Raw genomic sequence first — 21,926 nt, 5'->3', positions numbered from 1 at the left:
GAGTCAGACAGAGAAAGAAAGTGTAAAACAGAAAAAGCCATCAGGGGGAAAGTTACAACAGGAGACTGCTACTAACACCTTTCTATCACCAGAGGACGTAAGTGTCCAACTAACAAGGCCACCTCCATATGCTGGGAGGCCCCCAACCCCCGCAGTTGATAGTTGGGATCCTGAGACAAGATCTCAAATATTAACATGCCCTGTATTTGAGGCAGGAGGGCAGCGAGTTTACCATGCTTTAAATTTCAAAACAGTGAAGCAGCTAAAAGAGGCTGTAACAACCTATGGTCCTCAAGCACCCTTCACTGTAAGCATGGTCGAATCCATTAACAACTTGAACATGACGCCAGCAGATTGGGCTAATATGTGTAAAGCTGTGCTAAATGGAGGACAATACCTGTTATGGAAGGTTGCCAGTGAGGAATTTTGCAAGGAGACGGCTAGGTGAAATGCAGCAGCTGGTTATCCTCAGAGAAATCTAGATATGTTGTTAGGAAAGGGACCTTATGAGGATCAGCAGCAACAAATTGCATATGATCCTGGTGTATACGCACAAATTGCTGTAGATGCAATTAAGGCATGGAAGACTTTACAAGGACATGGAGGTTTACAAGGTCAATTATCTAAGGTAATACAAGGAGCTAATGAACCTTATGCTGAATTTGTAGATAGGCTTATTCAAACAGCTACCAGAGTTTTTGGGAATACAGAACAAGCAATGCCATTACTAAGACAACTGGCTTATGAGCAAGCGAATCGTTGGTGCAGAGATATCATTAGACCATGGAAACATGAAGATTTAAACACATATATTAAATTATGTAGAGACATTAATGAACAACAGCAAGTCGTGGCAGCTGCAGTAAAACAGGCTTTAGATTCTGGAGACATTAATGAATAAGGGCAAATTGTGGCAGCTGCAGTAAAACAGGCTTTAGATGCCAGGCCAAGAACATGCTACAATTGTGAACAAACAGGACATTTTAAAAGGAATTGCCCCATAGGAGGAGGGTTTAACAAAACTAGGTAGCAAAGGAGTAGAATACCAGGTATTTGCCCATGATGCTGTAGAGGGAGACATTGGGCTAATGAATGCCGTTCTCAAACCACCATAGAGGGTACTCCATTATCAAAAAACGAACAAGGACCAGGTGTTTATCAATGATATCATGGAGAAAGGCATCAGGCTCCATTGCCAAAAAATGGACAGGGGGGCCCAATGCTCCGGGGCCCAAAACCACAAATATACGGAGCACTGGAGGAACCCAGCAACCCCATCAGGGTAGTGCCCAGGACACATTGTCCATCAGATCCCTCATCAGACAAACCAGAGGGAGCGAAGGGTTGGACATCTGCGCCTCCGCCAGAGCAGTACTAACTCCAGAGATGGGAGTTCAAATCATTCCCACAGGGGTAAAAGGACCTCTTCCCAAAGGAACAGTAGGCTTATTATTGGGACGCAGCTCTTCTACTCTAAAAGGACTTATGATAAGTCCTGGGGTAATTGATCCCGATTATGAAGGTGAAATAAAAATTATACCAGTTCTCCAAAGGGTATATCAGTAATTTCACCAGGAGATAGAATAGCACAGTTACTAATAATACCCAGCCTACATGATAAATTTTCCAGTCGTACTGTAGAAAGAGGTTCCAAGGGATTAGGCTCCACAGGTGTAGATTGGGCTATGCTTTCTTTAAATTTAGATTCTCGCCCAATGCTAAAACTAAATATTCAAGGACATGAATTTAATGGGCTACTGGATACAGGTGCACACCTTAGCATCATCTCTCGTCAAGAATGGCCAAAACACTGGCCATTACAACAAGCCACTCAAACGCTTCGAGGCCTAGGAGTGGCAACTAATCCCCATAGAAGTGCAATGGTATTAGATTGGAAGGATCCTGAAGGATGTGAAGGAACTATACAGCCATATGTATTGGATCATCTTCCCGTAAATTTATGGGGAAGAGATGTCCTAGATCAATTAGGTTTGACATTAACAAATAACATCAACCAAAATGCACCCACTATTATGACTAGACAAGGTTTTAGGAAACGAAAAAGATTAGAAAAACAAGAACAAGATATAGCAGCACCAATAAAAATAGATCAAGGAACAGACAGACATGGGTTGGATTTTCAGAAAGGGCCACTGAGACATAAAAATTACTTGGAAATCAGAAAGACCAGTATGGGTTCCTCAGTGGCCCCTGACTAAAGAAAAGATACAAGCAGCCCATGACCTGGTCAAACAACAATTAGCGGAAGGACATATACAACCTTCTGTATCTCCCCATAATACTCCCATTTTTGTCATCAAAAAGAAATCTGGTAAATGGAGATTATTGCAAGATTTAAGAGCCATTAATAATGAGATGGTTATTATGGGACCTGCTCAATCAGGGATTCCTCAATTGTCTGCTTTGCCAAAAACCTGGTATGTTTTAGTTACAGATATTAAAGATTTTTTTTTCAATTCCAATTCATCCTGAAGATAGTCCACGTTTTGCATTTACTATCCCTGCACTGAATCATGAAGGCCCTGATCAGAGATATGAATGGAAAGTACTCCCTCAAGGGATGGCGAACAGCCCAACTATGTGTCAAATTTATGTTAACAAAGCAATCCAGCCACTTAGAAATCAAAATCCTGAACTACAAATATTTCACTATATGGATGATGTATTATTAGCACACAAAGCTAAAAACACATTGCTAGAATGTTATGCCACACTTACAAATTTATTAAAAAATTATAATCTAGAGATAGCAATAGATAAAGTACAATTAAATTTTCCAATTAATTATTTAGGAGTTCTATTATCCTCAACCATGGTCCGTCCACCAAAAATTCAAATACGAGTAGATCAACTCAAATCACTTAACGACTTTCAAAAGTTATTAGGAGACATAAATTGGATAAGGCCTTATCTAGGTATACCAACAGGAGAGTTGGGACCTTTATTTGATATCCTAAAAGGTCTATCAGATCCAAATACACCCAGCATGTTAACGCCTGAAGCAAGAAAGGCATTAAAAATCATTGAAACATATATGGAAAATATGCATTTGGATAGAATTGATATAAGTTTGCCTTTATTATTTATTGTACTACCAACAAAAAATATTCCTACAGGAGTATTTTGGCAAGAAGGTCCATTATTGTGGATACATTTATCTTATTCTCCTAACACTATTCTTACTAGGTATCCTGAGGCTGTAGGACAATTAATACTCAAAGGAATAAAAGCAGCAAAGGGAGTGTTTGGAATTTCTCCCAATAAAATTATTACTCCATATACTATGAATCAAATTGATGAGTTAGCTAATGAGTTAAATACTTGGGCAATAATCATGTGCAAATCTAATGTTTCATTTGATAACCACTTACCATCTAATCCTTTATCGTCTTTTTGGTCATCGCATCTTGTAATTTTTCCAAAAATGACAAGAAAAACACCTATCATGAATGCTCCAAATATATTCACTGATGGATCAAATAATGGTACAACAGCAATAGTTACACCTGATCAAACTTTTACATTTTTAGTACCCAAACAATCAGCTCAAAAGGTAGAGTTTAATGCAGTATTACAAGCTTTTGTGATGTTTAAAGATTCTGTATTTAATTTATTTTCCGATAGTCAGTATATAGTTAACGCTATAGTATCCCTTGAAGATGCTGGTAGGATTTCCCCTTCCTCTACTGTTTTCTCTTTGCTTTCCACTATACAAAGTCTAATCTGGGACAGAAAAGATCCATTCTTTATAGGACATATCAGGGCACATACAGGATTGCCTGGAGCCCTTAGTTTGGGCAATGATTTAGCAGATAAAACTACACATGACATACATATTTTCTCTACACTAGAAGAAGCTATAAATTTTCATAAAAAGTTGCATGTCAATGCTAATACTTTACAAAAGCATTTTAAAATAACTAAGGAACAAGCTAGACAAATAATAAAACAATGTCAAAATTGTGTGACCTTTTTATCACAAGTTAATCTTGGAGTCAATCCTAGAGGATTGATACCTAACCATATTTGGCAGATGGACGTCACACACTTGCCAGAATTTGGAAAATTAAAATATTTGCATGTTACAGTTGATACTTCTTCCGGATTTTTGATGGGCTCCCTTCATGCCGGAGAAAAAACTAAAGATATTATAGCTCATTGCTTACAAAATTTTGCCACTGTGGGCGTTCCAAAACAGTTAAAAACAGATAATGCCCCTGGTTATACTTCTACCTCTTTTAAACAAGTTTGCTCATCATTTGGCATTACTCATATAGCAGGAATCCCATACAATCCACAGGGACAAGGCATAGTTGAAAGAGCTCATCAAACTATTAAAATGTACTTATTAAAGCAAAAAGACGGAATTGGGAAGGGGTATATATTCCCCAAAGATAAACTTAAAATAACCCTTTTTACTCTAAACTTTTAAAATTTGGATTCATCAGGACTTAGTGCTGCGGAAAGGCATATGTGTCCCAAAAATGTGCATAAGCCCAAGGTACTTTGGAAGGATATTCTAACAGGACAATGGAAAGGTCCTGACCCAGTAATTGTCTGGAGTCGGGGGTCTGTTTGTGTGTTTTCACAGGGAGAACAGCAGCCGATTTGGATTCCAGAGAGATTAACCAAGGTCCTGACCCAGTGATTGTCTGGAGTCGGGGGCCTGTTTGTGTGTTTCCACAGGGAGAACAGCAGCCGATTTGGATTCCAGAGAGATTAACTAAAGTGATTTCTACAGACCAAAAAGAAGATGATTTGACTCAAGTCCATAACAGCTGATATCCAAAACTCCAGTTTGGCTATCCTTACATCTGCGATAGAACCAGGATGCTTTTTTCAATATCTATTTTATTATTGCCCTTTCCCACATTCTATTTTGTTTTTTGAGCTCAAACAGACCTAGGTTAATGTTTTGCTGATCAGTTCTATTTTTTGACTATAGAGTTTTTAAACATTGCAATGGAGATTTCACCTATAAAAAGTTATAAGGCCTTTACTATTAGGTTATGTGTGGTATGTATTATATTATGTGTGCAGACTTGTGTTTTGTGTTATATGTTTGAATGTACGTATGTCCATATATCATATATGATGAGCGCTCATGAAAAAATGGATCCAAATATATATATTTTTTTATTCACGTGATTTAAATGGTTTAATTTAAATTGGGTAAACAACTGTTGAGGATTGTTTTAATATGTGAACAAAAAAGGAGGTTAACAGATCTGTTTGTTTACTTTCACCTTTCCTTTTCATTATATTTAATAATTCTCTTAAAGATAATGTAAATTGTTAAGAAAATTGTTTTCTTTTAGTGCCTTCTGGAATGTTACATAATTTTTTCTTTAGCCATTATTGCCAGAATTCCTATCTTCATCCCAGTGCTGGTAAAGTCAAAGATAAAACCAACCTACAGCTTCTGCAATAGCCATCATTGAACTGCTTGCAGAACTTGCCTGGACACATTGTGAACTCACCTGTATGCATTGTGAACTATCTGTTGGTGCAGTGACTTGTGGTAGTGTTGGGGTATTTTTGCTGATGATGTCATCGGTGGTACAATTTTTCCGAAAGGAGCCGTCAATTGGCTTGGTGTATCTTCCTCCCTTCTGCTTGTCATGATCGTTCAGCTAAAATTTGGGGGCCAACAGAGGTGAGGCAAAGAACCTCACCCCCCCGCTGGTACAAAGACCTCTCCACAGGTGTGGTTGTATACTGGACCGGTAGTCAGTGATGGGTAAGATCCAATTGCAATGGTACCAACCTAACAGGTAAGGACCATATGTACTATTGGGCAACCTAAGGCAGGCACGGTCCCTAAGCCACATGCTTGTTGTTTAAACAGAGAGGGGGAGATGTTGAGAGCCACAGCCAAAGGGGCCCCAGCAAACTTCCAGCTGCCAGCAAACTTCCAGCTGCCGGCTGATGATTGGCTCACAGCAGCCCCAGCAACATCTAGCTGATTGGCTCCTCTGCGGTGATGCTCATTGGGCTGTTTCCCTGCCCTTTCAGACCACGGAGCTGCTCATTGGGGGACTTTTTTGGCTCCGCCCACACGACCCAGCCAATCGGCCTCAAGAGCAGGAGGATGGGGGGAGGTGGTGAGGCTTGTGGTTGAGATAGAGGCTTGTGGGAAGCCGGTGGTGGCAGTTGGGGCTCTGAGGGTTTTTCCTGAGGAGCTGTTTTGTTTGGCTGTGTGGTTCTAAAAATAAAGTTAGTTTCTTTGGACAAGTGGCTCCTGATTGTGCCCAGCCAGACTGCAGCAGACATGTTTGTTTTTTTTTTCTCTCTTCTCCCCTCGCCATCTCCCCAACAAGATTAGGGATATGGTGTTTTCTTCCCTTAGTTATCTTTTTCTTGAACACACCCACCACAGGAAGGAGATATTTGCCAGAGGATCTAAGAAGTGAATATCTAACACACCATCAGGGCACCCTGTGACCCCCTACCAGAGCACACCTGGAATGCAACCCTTGAAGAGCTTCTTTAAAAGCCCTCTGATTTCCTTGATGGATGGAACCACAGAATCTGGGACTGGAGCACACTCCCTGTGTTTCTCCTTTGCTAGCAAAGCAATAAACCTTCGTTTTCCTTTTTTCTCAAAACCATGTCTTCATTATTAAATTGGCATGACTTGGCATTGGGGACAAGGGCCAAGCATTCAGTAACAAAATTGGCACCCAGATGGGACCTGAGAGCAGCCCCCACTCTGGCTTTCTTGGGCAGGCCTGGCACTCCAAGCAAGTGCACTTCTCTGCTGAGGATGTAAGGCAAATTTTTAAAAAATATTTTTAGTTATAGTTGGACACAATAGCTTTATTTCTCTATTTTTATGTGGTGCTGAGGATCAAACCTAGTACCTCGCGCAAAGTGAGCGCTCTACTGCTGAGCCACAACCCAGCCCCCCACCCCACCCTCCACCCCAAGGCAAAATTTTTGAAAGCTGACTGCAGGAAAGTTAGAAGACAGTGTTGCCTTGGGTCAAACCAGCGGAGCTATCCCTGTGAGTAAACGGAGGGACTGAGGAACTGTCCCAGCAGCTGCCAAAATCCCTTTTGCTTCAGGGAATTCCTACCTTCCTTCCCTGCATGGTATGGATTGCTCCATCTTGTTCTGCTTTGAGAAAATGTAAAGTCAATGCAGTGAAGTCACAACACCTTGGCCAATCTGTAAGCTCCCCAGATGTGCACACCGAGACGGTTGATTTTACACATCTGGTTCCCCTTGTAGGAGCATGTGGTCCCTCTCCGTGAAGACATCTGTGGCATCACTGTTAAATGGGAGTTGGGAACTTGGGGAGATTTTCCCCTATGTGGTCTGTCTGTTTTAAAGGTTCCTATCTGTCAGCCATAATTTGGGGAATCCTCTCTATTTGTCTGCCTCTATGTTTTTTTTAATTTGTATCTGTTTCTGGCCTTTTAAGATGTGAGCAATTCTGTGTTGATCCTATAGATTGTTTCTTGGTGAAGATCCTGTGGAATGGGCCACCTGTGGATATAAACCTGTCTAAAAAAAATATGATGTTTTACTGTAACAATCTGGTCTTTGAATGGCTTTCTGAATTGTTATACAATCTTGCAGTTGGAGTTGATCTGTCAGATAAAATAAGTGAAAGATTCTGCATGTACAGGCATGTATGCAATTACATTATGAGTCTAAACAGTCAAACACTAAATTGGATGCAAAAAAGTTGCTGCCTCTAATGTGCAAGTATAAAATCCTCACCAAAAAAGGATTTAAAAAATTTTTTTTAATGATTTCAATTCAGTGCTGACTGTCCAAGTATTGCTTCTCAGCCTGGCCCAAGGCTGCTGCAGTCTGGCTGGGCACAAATCACGAGCCACTCAAGCAGGAACAAACTTTATTTCCAAACTCCACCAGCACCCTCCCCAGGAACTCTCCCGAACGCCACCCACGAGTCTCCTCTAGGAACATACCACACACCAATCGGAACTCCCACCACCGGAACTTCACCAACCAACGCGAACTCTTCAGGAATCCCCGCAAGAGCTCAACCAGAACTCAACGGGAACTCTGTGAGAAACTCAAAAGTCATCATCTTAATGGCTCACTGGCATCACCTCTCAACCACTACTTCTGGCAAAAATGCCATGCATCATCCTGACTCGGCTGTGGCCCTCAACATCTTCCCCCTTCTGTTTAATTAAACAATAAGCAATGTGGCTTAGGGACCGTGCCTGTCTTAGGTTGTCCAATACAACATATGGTTGTTACCCTTCATCGGATGAGCTGACCTCAAGGCGTCAGCCTCCTGTCTTAGGTTGGTACCATTGCAATTGGATCTTACCTGTCACTGACTATCAGTCCAGCATATAGCCATACTTGTGGATAGGCCTATGCACCAGTGGGGGGTGAGGTTCTTTGCCTCACCTCTGTTGGCCCCCAAATTTGGCCTTTGCACCAGTGGGGGGTGAGGTTCTTTGCCTCACCTCTGTTGGCCCCCAAATTTGGCCTTGGTGCCAGTGGGGGGGTGAGGTTCTTTGCCTCGCCTCTGTTGGCCCCCAAATTTAGACCATCACTAGCAGAAGGGAGGAGGATGCAAAAATGCCATGACACCAAGCCAAATGATGGCTCTTTTTGGAAAAATTGTACCACCGATGACACCATTTGCAAAGATACACCAGCACTACCACAATTTGCTGCACCAACAGATAGTTCCCAATACATACAAGTGATACCTAGTCCAGGCAAGTTCTGCAAGCAGTTCAAAGCAGAGGAATCCATCAATATGTCCATTTCCTCCCAAAGTAAATCGACTCCTTGATTGAGCATTACTTGTTGAGTTATTATTCATTGATGCATCAGTTTATACAGTTTGTTATAATAGCTATCGTAGAAGCTGTAGTTTGGTTTTATCTTTGTCTTCACCAGCACTGAGATGAAGATAGGAATTCTGGCAATGATGGCTAAAAAATATATATATATGTAACATTCCAACAGGTACTAAGAAAAACAATTTTCTGAACAATTTACATTATCCTGAACAGAATTATTAAATATAATGAAAAGGAAAGGTGAAAGTTAACCTCCTTTTTTGTTCACATATTAAAACAATCCTCAACAGCTGTTTACCCAATTTAAATTAAACCATTTAAATCACGTGAATAAAAAACATATTTGGATCCATTTTTTCATGAGCACTCCTCATATATGATATATGACATACGCACATACAGACATACAACACAAAACACAAGTGTGCACACATAACACAATACATACAACACATGATATAATAGAAAGGCCTTGTAGCATTTCACAGGTGAAATCTCCATTGCAACGTTTAAAAACTCCACAGTCAAAAAATAGAACTGATCAGCAAAACATTAACCTAGGTCTCTATGAGCTCAAACAATAAAATAGAACTTCATGATGTGGGAAAAGGCAATAATAAAATAGATATTGAAAAAAGCATCCTGGTTACCACCTGGGTTTGACTCTTCTTTGGATATCCCATCCTTTTTCCTGTAACTTGCATATGTGTCTGAAGGTATTCCCACAAGCAAGCCTCAAGGTTTTTTACATTTGAAATAGGCCTTAATGGTGTTGATTATTCATTAGCCTCCAGGTGTGGGAGAATCACTGTCGCAGATGTAAGAATAGCCAAGCTGGAGCTCTGGATATCAGCTGTTATGGATTTGAGTCAAATCATCTTCTTTTTGGTCTGTAGAAATCGCTTTGGTTAGTCTCTCTGGAATCCAAATCGGCGGCTGTTCTCCCTGTGGAAACACACAAACAGAACCCCAACTCCAGACAATCACTGGGTCAGGACCTTTCCATTGTCCTATTAGAATATCCTTCCAAAGTACCTTGGGCTTTTATGTACATTTTTTGGATACATATGCCTTTCCGCAGCACTAAGCCCTGATGAATCCAAATTTTAAAGGTTTAGAGTAAAAAGGGTTATTTTAAGTTTATCTTTGGGGGATATATACCCTTTTCCAATTCCCTCTTTTTGCTTTAATAAATACATTTTAATAGTTTGATGAGCTCTTTCAACTATGCCTTGTCCCTGTGGATTGTATGGAATTCCTGTTATGTGAGTAATGCCAAATGATGAGCAAAATTGTTTAAAAGAGGTAGAGGTATAGCCAGGGGCATTATCTGTTTTTAACTGTTTTGGAACGCACACAGTGGCAAAATTTTGTAAGCAATGAGCTATAATATCTTTAGTTTTTTCTCTGGCTTGAAGGGAACCCATCAAAAATCCGGAAGAAGTATCAACTGTAACATGCAAATATTTTAATTTTCCAAATTCTGGCAAGTGTGTGATGTCCATCTGCCAAATATGGTTAGGTATCAGTCCTCTAGGATTGACTCCAAGATTAATTTGTGGTAAAAAGGTCACACAATTTTGACATTGTTTTATTATTTGTCTAGCTTGTTCCTTAGTTATTTTTAAACGCTTTTGTAAAGTATTAGCATTGACATGGAACCTTTTATGAAAATTTGTAGCTTCTCCTAGTGTAGAGAAAATATGTATGTCATGTGTAGTTCTATCTACTAAATCATTGCCCAAACTAAGGGCTCCAAGCAATCCTGTATGTGCTCTGATATGTCCTATAAAGAATGGATCTTTTCTGTCCCAGATTAGACTTTGTATAGTGGAAAACAAAAACAGTAGAGGAGGGCTGGGGATGTGGCTCAAGTGGTAGCGCGCTGGCCTGGCATGCATGCGGCCCGGGTTCGATCCTCAACACCACATACAAACAAAGATGTTGTGTCCGCCAAAAACTAAAAAATAAATATTAAAAAAAAAAAAAAAAAACAGTAGAGGAAGGGGAAATCCTACCAGCATCTTCAAGGGATACTATAGCATTAACTATATACTGACTATCAGAAAATAAATTAAATACAGAATCTTTAAACATCACAAAAGCTTGTAATACTGCATTAAGCGCTACCTTTTGAGCTGATTGTTTGGGTACTAAAAATGTAAAAGTTTGATCAGGTGTAACTATTGCTGCTGTACCATTATTTGACCCATCAGTGAATATATTTGGAGCATTCATGATAGGTGTTTTTCTTGTCATTTTTGGAAAAACTACAGGATGAGAAGACCAAAAAGATAATAAAGGGGGCTGGGGATGTGGCTCAAGCGGTAGCGTGCTCACCTGGCATGTGTGCAGCCCGGGTTCGAGCCTCAGCACCACATACAAACAAAGATGTTGTGTCTGCCGATAACTAAAAAATAAATATTAAAATTCTCTCTCTCTCTCTCTCTCTCTCTCTCTCTCTCTCTCTCTCTCTCTCTCTCTCTCACTCTATCTTAAAAAGAAAAGATAATAAAGGATTAGATGGTAAGTGATTATCAAATGAAACATTAGATTTGCACATGATTATTGCCCAAGTATTTAACTCATTAGCTAACTCATCAATTTGATCCATAGTATATGGAGTAATAATTTTATTGGGAGAAATTCCAAACACTCCCTTTGCTGCTTTTATTCCTTTGAGTATTAATTGTCCTACAGCCTCAGGATACCTAGTAAGAATAATGTTAGGAGAATAAGATAAATGTATCCACAATAATGGACCTTCTTGCCAAAACACTCCTGAAGGAATATTTTTTTGTTGGTATTACAATAAATAATAAAGGCAAACTTATATCAATTCTATCCAAATGCATATTTTCCATATATGTTTCAATAATTTTTAATGCCTTTCTTGCTTCAGGCATTAACATTTGGGGTGCATTTGGATCCAATGGATCTTTTAGGATATCAAATAAAGGTCCCAACTCTTCTGTTGGTATGCCTAGATAAGGCCTTATCCAATTTATGTCTCCTAATAACTTTTGAAAGTCGTTAAGTGATTTGAGTTGATCTACTCGTATTTGAATTTTTGGTGGACAGACCATGGTTGAGGATAATAGAACTCCTAAATAATTAATTGGAAAATTTAATTGTACTTTATCTATTGCTATCTCTAGATTAAAATTTTTTAATAAGTTTGTAAGTGTGGCATAACATTCTAGCAATGAGTTTTTGTCTTTGTGTGCTAACAATACATCATCCATATAGTGAAATATTTGAAGTTCAGGATTTTGATTTCTAAGTGGCTGGATTTCTTTGTTAACATAAATTCGACACATAGTTGGGCTGTTAGCCATCTCTTGAGGGAGTACTTTCCATTCATATCTCCGATCAGGACCTTCATGATTCAGTGCAGGGATAGTAAATGCAAAACGTGGACTATCCTCAGGATGAATTGGAATTGAAAAAAAAACAATCTTTAATATCTATAGCTAAAACATACCAGGTTTTTGGCAAAGCAGACAATTGGGGAATACATCTCTTGAACCAAGGCATATTATAACTTGGCTCCAACATGTTGTCACTATTCTAACCAGAAATTGGCACAAATGCTACTGTGTGTCAGGGTTATAGCCAATTTTCTTAATGTAGGTACTAACTTCCTTAATGATTTCCTTGTATCTCTTCTGACAGTAGGATGGCTCCATGGAATCCATTTTGTTAACACCAACAATTAGTTGTTTCACACCTAGTGTGTAGGCCAGAAGGGCATGCTTACAGGTCTGTCCATTCTTGGAGATAGATACCAGGTCAAATTCATCAACACCAGTGGCAATAATCAGTACAGCACAGCCAGCCTGAGATGTGCCTCTAATCATGTATTTGATAAAGTCTGTGTGTCCTGGGGCATCAATGATAGTCACTTAATACTTGCTAGTTTCAAATTTCTATAGGGAGATGTCAATGGTGATACCACACTCACACTCAGATTTCAGTTTATCCAAGACCCGGCATTCTTGAAGAAACCCTTTCCCATCTCAGCAGCTTCTGCCTGTGTTCTGGCAGCAAACCCATTGCAAAAAAAAGAAAGAAAACATTGATTGCCCTTCTGGTAAGAAGCTAGAAGATGGTCCTAAATTCTTGAAATCTGGTGATGCTGCCATTGTTGATATGATTCCAGGAAAGCCCATATGTGTTAATTTTTTTTTAAAGACAGAGAAAGAATATTTTAATATTTATTTTTTAGTTTTTGGTGGACACAACATCTTTGTCGAACCCGGGCCGCACGCATGCCAGGTGAGCACGCTACTGCTTGAGCCACATCCCCAGCCCAAGCCCATGTGTGTTGAGAGCTTCTTTGACTATCCTCAGGGTCATTTTGCAGTTCATGATATGAGAGCATAAGAGGGTCTCCTTGGCAGCTGTATCTGGAGTCTGGATGTTGCTCTTTTTTAGCCCATGAATGAAGGTTCAAGACGTGAGAAACCACTAGGGGGTTTTGAATTAAAGAGACATTCTAATTACCTTTAAACCAGCTCCAGGACGGCTCCTCCTAGCTCCAGTCTCCAGCCACCTATTATGGTAACGAGGTTTACTGAAGAGGCCCATGAGCGAGAGAGAACACTCCAGGGAGTGGACTTTTATTGAAGAAAAAAAAAAAATTCTGGGGAAAATCCCATCCAATGAAGATTAAGGGGGGCAGCATCCCAAGGTCAGGGGCGATGATTGGGTCTCTGGGGCAGTGGCCAGACACACCTCTGCATGGACAAGCCCTCGGACCTGAAAAAGGTGGAGAAAGCTCTGACACAGCTGTGCCTAAGAACCTCTCGCCCAGCCAGGGAGGTAACTCAAATCACATGCAAGGATGGCCTCCCACACTCTTTAAAGACATTTAATAAAATCTTGTACAAAAAAAAAAAAATGAAGGGCTAATTGTTGGAATCTATGCTGTACAAATGTTGAGAAGGTACCAAAGCTATCGTATTGGCTCATGACTTTCTATTTGGCTGTGTGCTTTTAGTCCTTACGTCTGAATTTTTTGTAACTTCCATTTGGGTTCATCCCCATTTCCATTTTCCCACCACTTTGGGACAGAGGAGTGAACTGGAATGCTTAACCTCACAGAGTTGCCTTTACATTTGAAAAAACAAACAAACAAACAAACGTATCTGGGGCCCATCACACTCATTGTCTGATGATTAATAGCCTTTATTTATTTATTTATCGCTGTTGATGGACCTTTATTTATTTTTATGTGATGCTGAGAATCGAACCCAATGCTTCACACATGCTAGGCAAGTGCTCTACCACTGAACCACAACCCAACCCTAACTAGGTTATCTTAATGGAGGTGGGAGATGAAAGCTGCCAGACACAAAGAACAGGTCAATGGGTTCCAATACTATTAAATTACGACCCAGTGATAAAAAATTCTCTCCCCTTTTAAGACCTGACAGGATTTCCCATTCAGATAGGGGACACTTCTGGGCATAGCCCTGCCTGTTGCACATAGAGCTAAAAGACAGGGGCCTCCAAGAGTCCACACATATGCAAATGCTTGTGTCATGGCCCTGCTGATATCTGCAGAGAGAAGTCCCTAATAATCTCTGTATGGTCAATGTGACCTTCATTGGACAGAGGGCCCTAGATACATACTTATATAAAGAGAGAGCCTCTGGGTACAACTAACAGTGGGGGACCCACTTAAAGTTGATGATGATAAGGGAGACTGGCCAAACAACAATACCCTATGCTCCAACCCCTTGAGTGCAAAAATGGAAGGAAAAAAGAGATTAATGCTCAGTTTTTATTATATGCCAGACTGTGATCCCTCTTCTGGGATAAAATTTGTTGGGTAAATTAAATGTATAGATAACGTTCTCACCCAAAAAGCAACAACTTCATTTGCAAGTGCCTCTCAGGAAAAGAAAAGAGAACCTGCTCTGTCATAAGCCTTCTAGAAGTGAGTAAAGTCATTTTAGGCCAAAGGGACCTTGAGAAAGGTGATCAATGTTATCTTAACCAATATTTGTTTTAGGAGGAAATAGCTTGCCCTTGGGGCGAGTGGGTGCACATTAAGAAAAAGGCATTAATTCTCTTCTGGACAGTTGTTTAAAATGTGAATGGAGTCAGCTTTGTCATATATCTTCTGTGTAGTAGAGCTATAAAATATTTATTAAAGTGTGATGTCCATTGCTTTTAGGATTTTTCTTTGTCAGAGAAACAGATAACTTAAAATTTTGACCAGGCTTGATTTTCATGAATAACCTAAACATATGTAAATATATATATATATCTGAAATGAAATATGTTTGTCTGAGCCTTATCTAAATGTTCTGTAAAAGTTTATAATGTGAAAGTTTATATAGGCTTAACCAATAAGTGTTATCTTTTATAAGTTGCATCTGGCATAAAAGGGCCAACTTCCATTTGAAAAACTGGCTTATGGGGCTGGGGTTATGGCTCAGTGGTAGAGCGCTCACCTAGTGTGGGTGAGGCACTGGGTTCGCTCTCAGCACCACATAAAAATAAATAAATAAAAATAATGTGGGAGGCCAACCTTATGGGTGACTGAGTTACACTCCCCAGCTGGGTGCTGAGGCGCTCAGTCACAGAAATGGGTGTGTCTTGCTACAGCCCCATGGGTGAAGTTATGCTCACCTGTTCCTTTGTAATATAACCCCTTGCCCTGTTTAGGATAGAATCTTCCATGGAAGTGCCTTGTGTGTGTCCCCTCCTCTTACTGTGCCCTTGGGTGTGGCCTACCCAGGGGTCAGTCAACCTGCTGACAGTGGACATCATGAAGATAGACTCAGCCCCCTGAAACCTGACCCCTTGCCTCATTTGAATAGCTTCTCCTCAATAAAAGGGGTCAGCGTGTGTGCTCTCTCTCTCTCTCTCTCTCTCTCTCTCTCTCTCTTTCTGCGGACCCTTAAGGTCAGAGGAGCCGTCACAGCAACCCCAAAGAAAAAGGTATTTGTGTCTCTTGTGTGGTTATTTCGTGCAGCCCAGTTAGCCCAGTTTAACTAGAGTGACCCCTGAGCCTTTTAGTTGCGAGAACAGAAACCCTGCAATTGGCGTCCAACGTGGGCCGAAAGGTCTTTAAGCCGCCGGAGACAAAAGCGACAAATGCTGGCTCCTAAGGGGACTCCAATTTAAATATTAAAGAAAGTTAGTGAAGTTGAAAGTTCTCTCCAGAAGTTAAGCATGCTTAGGATTGCAGAGTATTGTGGGCAGAATTGTAGAAAGTAAGTGAATTAGACAAAAGGAAAATCTGTGACGTTAAAATTTTTAATATTGGGTATAATTGTAGAGACTCTAAATAAATATAGTTATTAAGATGATTGATGGGCTATGTTGTTGAGTTGAGTCCTCTCCATGGAAAGCACGCTTTTGTGGATTTTTTATACTTGTTTTTATAAATCTTTATAAAAGATTTTTTGGGGGCTAGGATTGTTGCTCAGCAGTAGAGTGCTTGCCTAGCATGGGCGGAACCTGAGTTTGCTGATCCTAGGGTAAATGCTGGCGTGGAGGCCACGGGGGCATTATCTATCAAGGAGACAGAGAGCCCTCTTGGGGACGATGCCAGGCACACTCCACATCACCCTGTTTGGCCCCGGAGAATGGCTGGTTAGCCAGTGACGGGTAAGATTCCTCAAGGGAGGGACAACCTAAGACAGGCACAGTCGCAGAGGGGCCATCAGGAGAAAATTTGGGGGCCAACAGAGGTGAGGCAAAGAACCTCATCCCCCCACTGGTGCAAAGGCCTAATTCTTCTCCCCTTCTGAGAGAGGTCTCCTGCCCCATGGTTGCTTTGCTCCCCACATCCAGCTCAGATCAGATCCCTAGTGACAGAAACCTAGTCAACAATGACTGCCTGCTCACCACAGCAGGAAACAAATGCAGCTACAGGAATGGGCCATGTCTGGATGCTTTTCTCTTTCTTGGTTCTCATTTTTTTTTATGCTCTTTCTTTTCCTTTCTTTTCTCATCAGGGTTCTCCTTTGACAATAAAATTAATAGAAGAGGAGAAAATGTTAGAAAAGCCTTCAATTGCAACTAACAGCTACGAGCATATAGAGTTTACTCACAGTGTGGTTACACTAGGCAGAAGATGATTGGCTTATGGATATTATCTTGCTTATGTAGATTGACAGGCACGCCCCACTCAAACCCTATCCCTATAATAGTTGTGTACATTCCAAAAAGAAACTGAGCTACTGGACATTGACTTGAGGTTTGTCACCAGCCAGTTATCACCAGCTTTCGGGACTGAGGTAGCCAAATAGCGGAGCAACAAATTGACCACACCAGTGACAGAAACTTATGCTAGACAGCAGATAGAAAACCCAAGCCAGCCAATTATGCTGGACTTTAGTGACTAAGACTACATTTACCTTTATGGACAATTGTTGGAAAGATTATTAAAATGAATTTTTCCAAGGGTATTTGTATTACTGACAGACCTAATTAACTCCTTAAATATGAGAGTGAAGAGAAAAAATGATAAATATCCTGTAGCCTATAAGAATACAACTCATTGCCTCATTAATTATTGCCAGCTAATATTTCAGAACTATAATATGCTGAAGTTAATATTCAGGCTTTGAAGCAGGTATATGTCTATTAACCAGACCTAGACAAACTACTGGTCTCATAATCCCTAAAGTGACTACTTTAAATATTATTCCTTGCTTGTTCAATTTTGGCCTTTGTAGCTATGTCTTAAAACTTACAATGTATGGATTTTCTTAATGTTTGACTTAAATTACATCCAACTTCCTTCATGGTCAGATAAGTGCTGATGGAAGGATGAGAACTAAGTAATGATGTTCTAGAAGACAATGTAATGAATAATGTGCTTGAGCCCTTTGCTCTATGGTTTATGGAGAGGCCTAAATGCCATGGCAATGAAAATGTCTGTTACTATGGCCAAAAACAATGCGTCCCAATAAAATTGGGAAAAGATTAAAAATCTTCTGATGAGTGTTTGGCAAGGTAATAATAATCCAGATTATTGTGTTGACTGTTATGAAGATAATATGTTTTCTACTAATTCTTTTTGTGTTTCAATAGCAGATTGTGATGACCTTGGACCAAGAGCCAAGTGACTGAAAGAAAAGTTCCCAGTTACATTCTTTTTTTTATATATTAAGAAAAATAAAGGCATTGTGTCGACTTACAACTACAAAAATTTTTAAAAAATTTTTAAAAACTGGCTTATAGGGGCTGAGGATGTGGCTCAAGCGGTAGCGCGCTTGCCTGGCATGCGCGAGGCACTGGGTTCGATCCTCAACACCACATAAAAATAAAATAAAGATGTTGTGTCTACCGAAAAACTAAAAAATAAATATTAAAAAATTTTCTGTCTTTTAAAAAAACTGGCTTATATCTGTCTGCTTTAACTAAGTCTAGTGCTGATCATTAATACTGTTCCCTAAATGTATAAGAAATTTAAAGCTATCCTTGATTTTTTCTAGTACTGCTAAACTCTGCAACCCTGTTATTATCTGTGGATTCTAAATTTTACTGTGAATATTAAACCTGGTTGGTATGGGGATATCTGTGTAATCACGTTTTAAAATATAAACCTTGGACGAGGACTTTACCAAGCTGGTATTCTCCAAACTAAAATTGTCTGTAATGATAATTTTAGATTTATAGAAACAGCAAATTTAATTGGGGATTTATTTACTCATTAATATTCTGTAACTGGACCTATTATCAATAAGATGTACGTACAATTTTATATCACTTTTTACACTAGGATGGAAATTTAAATGTATTTTTTGAAAGATAATGAGAGTTTGATTTGTTTAAAGGTTAATATTATGAAACATGGAAACATTTGTCACTTTCCCACAAAAAGAAGTTAAAAGTTCTCTTAGCTTTTTTCTGATTCATGTTCCAGATATAATGTTATATTGTGTTATTGCAAAATAAACAGGAGAGAGCTAGGGTTGCAGCTCAAAGGTAGAATGCTTGCCTAGCACATGTGAGGCACTGGGTATGATATGCAGCACCATGTAAAAACAAACAAACAAATAAATAAAGGTATTGTGTCCATCTACAACTAAAAATATTTTAAAAATAATCAGGAGATATGACTAAGTAAGATTTGGAATTATGAAAAATTATGTTTCTTTGATCATAAACTGAATATGTTTTTGCTCTTGTTAATTTCATTTTAGGTTCCTTATGAACTTTAACCATTATGTGTTTGTGCCTTACAAAGGTGTAACTTCTAATATATAACACCTGAGTTAATTTGAGATAATAACCATCACCTATAGACAGACAGGATGTAAGGCTAACTCCCCATACTAATACAGACCCAAATTAAATAAAAGGGGTAAATGACTGTAAAGTTCTAGACTAAAGTTAAAACCCTGTACTTTTACTTTAATAGTACAAACTGGTAAAACTGGCTTGTTGGATGTTTAAGACCAAAACTTGGAGATTAAAGTTAAGGAAGTAAAAAGGTCAAGAGGGGAAATGGCCAATATTTGGCTCTTACTCTCTGAGTCATGAACCTAGGAAATAAGGCGACTTCTCTAAGGGCTTTACAACTCTGGGCCACATGCCCTTCTGATGATGGGGATCACGGAGACGCTGGAGAAAAGAAAGCTGTCTAGCACTCATTCTGCAAAAGAGGAATGTCATTGGAAAAGGGACACATCCCTGATGCTTCCAAGGGAAGCCACATGGTCAGCAAGACCCTTGCCCTATTCTGACAAATGGCACTAAAGAAGCTAAGAGGCTGCTCTCAAGTTCTCCATGAGTGACCCCCTGAGGGAACTCAGCTGTCTCTCTTTTTTTTTATGTACCTTAATTTTATTTATTTATTTATATGTGGTGCTGAGGATCAAATCCAGGGCCTCACAATGCTAGGCAAGCACTCTGCTGCTGAGCCACAACCCCAGCCCCCTCAGCTGACTCTTAACAATAGATAGGAACTAGGTCAATTTGATCAGCTTAATCTTAAACACTTGGCAAAAATAGTTATAACCAAAACACAGCCATCTGTGGACATTTAAAATAAAGACAATAGTTATTCTAATGAAACTTAAGATGTACACTTGTATTAGCCCCACCAAGAGTAAGAAAAGCTGGAGACTGTTAAGAAAGAGGTTTTAGGGACCGGGGTTGTGGCTCAGTGGTACGGCATTTGCCTAGCATGCGTGAGGCACTGGGTTCAATGCCTGGCAACATGTAAAAATAAAATAAAGGTATTATGTCCATCTAAAAAAATTATTTAAAAAAAAAGGGGTTTATGGGAGTGCCTAATATTTAACTATCACAAAGAGACTCTTAGAGACAGCTTGTCCTGGCTGAAATACTAGTTGCTTTTGTATTAATTGTTTAAAACAAAGTAATGCTTTCCTGTCTTGTTTATTGTTGTCCTAGCATGAACTTTGCCCTATGTATAAAGGTGATGCTAACTATTAGTTCTTGGTATATTAGGTATACTCATGTTCAGTCACCTGCCAACTGCTACCATGGACCACTGTGATGCTGAATACCCCTAACTGTCCATTTCCCACCTGACAGAAAATAAGAACTTTGGGTTGTTGAGAGCCACAGTTTAGTCAGAATGAAGCCTGGCATTTTTGCCAGAGGGAATAGTTGAAAGGTGACGCTGCTCCGGGATTAGGGCGGCTCCAGGATTAGGGCGGATCCTGCTGCCTCGGGCGCCCTCTACTTTGGAGTTCCCAGTTGAGTTCTCGCGGGGTTCTGAGAGAATTGGCGCGCGGAGCCAGTGGAGGCAGTGTGTTCCCGGGAAGTGTGTGTAGAGTGCCGGTGAGAGTTCGGGAATAAAGGTTGCTGTTTGAACCTACAAGGCTGGTGGCGGCTCCGTTATTTTGTGCCCAGACAGACTGCGGCATTGGGTCAGCTGCCCTGCAACTTCACCCTCTTTCAGCAGGAAGCAGCTTGGAGATTTCATCACCCATTTTTCCATAGAAATGGAATGTAAAAATTGACAATGAAGAAATATATCAGTAGTTCACCTTTTGAATACAGTCCTGGTTGCTCTAAGGCTTATTTTTTAAAGGACTTTTTTTTTCTTTCTCACTTCTCTCCTCTCCACCTCCTCAACAAGATTAGGGAGATGGTGTTATCTTTTCTTTCCCTAGTTATCTTTTCCTTGAAAACACCCACCTCAGGAAGGAGATATCTGCCAGAGGATCTAAGAAGTGAATGTGTAACACGCCATAAGGGCACCCTTGGGACTACCTACCAGAGCACACCTGGAATGCAACCCTTGAAGAGCTTTTTAAAAGCCCTCTGTTTTCCCTAATGGGCAGAACTACAGCATCTGGGACTGGAGCTCTCTGTTTCTCCTCGTCTAGCAAAGCAATAAACTGTCTTTTCCCTTTTTTTCTCAAAACCATGTCCTCATTATTAAATTGACATGACTTGGCATTGGGGACAAGAACTGAGATTTTGATAACAGTTTGATGCAAGTCTTCTCCAGCAAAAGAGCCAATCAGAAAACAACTACTAAGGGACTGATCTTGCTGAGTTCCATGTATGGCATAACCACAGGTAATGGAGTGAACAAGGAACTCATTTCTTGGGCCATCACATACAATAGTGGGCTTAAGACCATGAGATATTATGGATTTTCCATGCCTTGCAATCCAACAGGAGCTGGATTCATTTAAAGAATGAATGGCTGCTGAAACAAGTGTTAAGGACTGAGAATGACTATGCAGGGATGGCTGTTCATCTGCCTGAGGCACAGAGGACACTAAATGAGAAACTCAGACATCAGTAGCCTATAGTTATGTTTATTATCTCACCCAAGACTACCAGCATTAACATAATAAATAAAGGACACTTCCGCTGAACATTTTTTTAAACCAGCCTGGGGCACAAGGAACAATTTACTGCTGCCAACTCCTTGAGACATCACATCATAGACAAGAAGTCATTAGTTGGCCATTGACTGTACACCCCCAGTACAGTATGCCTTATTGACTCCTTGCAGGGAGGGAATATCTAGATTTACAAGTAAAGCCTACTGTATTGGGAACCTGGCCCTCACAAGTATAGGTGATGTTACCTTAGGGTGTCATCACTAAGGAACACTTTGTATCAGTTTATGGCATTTATATATTCCCC

Source organism: Marmota flaviventris, chromosome 9 (genome assembly GCF_047511675.1).
Source record: "Marmota flaviventris isolate mMarFla1 chromosome 9, mMarFla1.hap1, whole genome shotgun sequence".
In the NCBI taxonomy this organism is placed as follows: domain Eukaryota; kingdom Metazoa; phylum Chordata; class Mammalia; order Rodentia; family Sciuridae; genus Marmota; species Marmota flaviventris.
This window is presented reverse-complemented; position numbering follows the sequence as displayed.